We start from the raw sequence: 3,641 nt of genomic DNA on the forward strand, positions 1-3,641 counted from the left end.
AGAGAGAGAGAGAGAGAGAGAGAGAGAGAGAGAGAATCTTAAACAGGTTCCATGCTCAGTACAGAACCTGATGTGGGGCTTGATCTCATGACCCTGGGATCATGACCAGAGCTGAAATCAAGAGTCTGACACTCAATCTACTGAGTCATCTTGGTGACCCAAGGTGTCATTTTTTGGTGCTGCTTTCAAGATTTTTTCTTTTTCTTTAGTTTTGAAAAGCTTACTTATTATGTGTTTTAATATGGCTTTATTTGGTTTTATCCTGCTTAGGTCTCATTCACTTCTTTTATTTGCAGGTTTGTGTCTCTTACCAAATTTGGAAAGTTTTGTGCAAAGAATTCTTTGAATTTTTTAAACTTGGCCTTTTTTCTCATATCCTTCCAAGACTCAAATGGCATGAATGTTAAATCTTTTGTTATAGTCTCACCTGTATTTTAGCTTTTCAGGTCATTTATTTATTCATTTACTCCATTTTCTCACTGTAGTTCAAACTGGGCAATTTCTAGCCCTTCTACTTTCCAGTTTACTGGCTCTTTTTTCTGTCTACTACATTTTGCTGTTGAGCCCATTCAGGTTTATTTTGATTATTTTTCAGTTCTAAAGTTTCCTTTTGCATTTTCTTTATGTCTTTTATTCCTTTGCTGAGACTTTCTACTTTTTTCCCATTTGTTTCTAGCATTTTTTTTTGTAATTTTTCATTGGGACATTATTATAATAGCTGCTTTAAAATTTTGTCAGGTAATAACATCTCTGTTATCTCAGTGTTGATATATATTGGCTGCCTTTCTTCATTCTGATTGAGTTCCTTGTGATATTTGGTATGATGAATGATTTTCCATTTAAACTTGGACATATTCATATTATATTACAGGACTCTGGTTCTTATTTAAACCTTCTATTTTAGCTGTTTTTGTCTGATGCCGCTTTGGCAGGGGGGTTTGGGGGTGGCTTAGTACTGGATGGAGTTAGAAGTCCATGGTTCCTACTCACCATTCATTGACAGCTGAGGCTGGAGGAACCCCCTTGTGGGCAATGGTGGAAGTCCTGACTCTTGACTGGGCCTCCTCTGATGACACCCTAGCAGAAACCAACTGAGGCACCTCTTCAGTGGAGGCTGGGTATTGAAATTCAGGTTTCTTCTGTAATGTCCTCTGATACTTCATGGGTGGGGACTTGTTATTAGTCAAAAGGATTCAAAGTCAAGCTACCATTTGGTCATCTCTGATACCACTTTGGTGGGGGTACTGAGATACCTGCCTATAGAGTCATGAAAGTGCAAATCTAGGCTCTCCTTTTGGCTTTTTCCAATGTAGGTGGGGATGTGGTCACAATTTGTTGTTGTTGTTGTTGTTGTTTGTTTGTTTTTTCTTCTTGTGGTGTTTGACAGGAATGGAGTGGTTTTTGTCTAAAAGTTTTCTGTTTTTCCTGGTCCTTGGAGAAAAGAAGGAAGGTTTTTGGGGGCTCTTTTTCTTTGTATGTGTCGGTGGTTCTGTACTGCTGTCTATTACGACTCTCTGTATGTATTATATAAAACAATAAGAAAACTCAGGGAAATCATTGTTGTGCTGTTCCTTGTGTTCTGAGATTCTCAGCCAACCTATCTTCTCTCTATCTTTCAGAGTCTTCTTAAGTTTATTTCATTTATAATGTCCAAGTTTTTAGTTGTACTTAGTGGGAGGGAAAGGGAAATAGGAATACTCTTTTTTAGAAATGTAATTTCCCACGCTTATTTTTAATATACATGGATTTATTTCTTCTATCTTATTTGTTGCTATCGGTTTTACTTGCTTTTTGGTACTTTTTGATTCCTTTTTTATTCTGTCTTCTAACATTTATTCTTTTTACCATGGGCCACCACTGATTTAGCATATATTCTTTCTATTTTTTATAAGTGTCCTTAAATTTTTAACATGCATACTTGACTTTTTAATTCAACAATTAATATAGAGTATACTCCTCCTTCCTTGAGAAAGATACAAGGATCTTAGGGCTTTTTAATCCCAATAGTCCTCTCTCTCACTTACAGTAGATGATTTATTTATATGTTTTATACTTTTTGTTCATGAAATGATTCATTGTTGAGATTTTTGGAGGGATTTCTAGGTTGCTTCAAGATACGTGAGAGGTTTTGTGTTTTATGTTAAGCTCCCTGAGAGCTGTCACTGGTCAAGGACTATTTTTTTATTAGCTTGGGATAGGTGTTCTTTAACCCTTCATATATAATAAATTAAATCTCAAATGCATATAATACAAATTCTTAGTGAGAGGGATTCTTTCCAAACACAGAATCTAAGCCATAATAAAAGAAAGATAGAAGACCCCAAAATAAACTTCTGTGATTTTTCCTATACTGGTGTCCAGATGTTTTTCTAGTATACCTAAGTGCTAAGTCTGTAATTCTACAAAAGTTATGATTTCATATGGAAATCTCAGTTTCACCTTTGTACCCTGAAAAGGCCAAGGCTTATCTCTTACTCTTTCATGCATGTTGATAATCTAGTTCTTGTACTAGGTTTGGAAACTGACATCTCCTCAAGTTGCTTCAGGTAGTCAGTTAACCAATTGTTGGAGCTATTCAAGCATCTGTAAAAACGGTTTAGCGATTCTTCAAGATCTCTGTAACTTTAAGATGATTTTAAACTATATAAATACTATCTAGCACTGTTACTCTTGTATTGTTTATTTGAGATCATTATCTCAAGAACATTGAGTGTAAAATGTTCAGTGACCATACTAGGTGTTTGATGACACAGCATGATAACATGATATGGATACTGAAACAAACATATAAAAGGCACAATGAGAAAGCACTACATGAACAAAAGAAGTACAGCATGAGAAACAATCACATCTTTTCCTTAGAGACTATAAGCAAATGCTTTAGAGTCTTGAACAAATGACTGATTGCTCTTTTAGAGATGATGATAAATATAGATGTTCTGTTCCTATCATTAATGACTCAATAAATAAAATCCCAAGATACTTTTCAAAAGTACAGTATGATATCCATTGTGATATCTACTGTTACAAGCAGCTATGTCTCCTAGTGATGTGTGGAAAATTTGATAAAATACCGCAAATGTTCTGAAGATCAAAAGTGCCATGTACTATAAATGATGAGTGATGACTGTAATGGTAGAGAATGGCCACAGGAACAGAGACACTATTGTTACCTGGAAAAGGTTGCTTCTTCTTTTAAAAAACAGTAACATTGCTTTTTTTAGAATAAAGGACTTTAAGACATCTCATCTAGGTCTGATTCTCCTGAAGTTGAAAAGTTTCTAGACGCAATGGACTCTGCAGAGAGAATTTAGTCCACTCTCTGCCTCTTTTAAATTAATGTATGGATACTCCCTTGGTAAGCCATGCCAGCTAAATGTCCTATATTCTCACATGGGTATAATTTTAGCACATTAGACAACATAACCTAGTCCTTTGTTGTCCTTCAGATTCATGTGTACTCGTTAACTACTTTCACAGAAGAACAACATAGATATAAAATACGAGATGGAACAGCTGACATTTTAATTCTATATTTGCCAGCACGTTCTATTGGTTAAAGAACCATTTATTTTGTCCGTGTGAAGTTTGAAGGGCTATAAAAGTAGGAGTTAATGTGTTTGATCCAGCAATGGATTATG

The sequence above is a fragment of the Herpailurus yagouaroundi genome, unplaced genomic scaffold, assembly GCF_014898765.1.
Source record: "Herpailurus yagouaroundi ecotype Mexico unplaced genomic scaffold, PumYag 28, whole genome shotgun sequence".
NCBI lineage: Eukaryota > Metazoa > Chordata > Mammalia > Carnivora > Felidae > Herpailurus > Herpailurus yagouaroundi.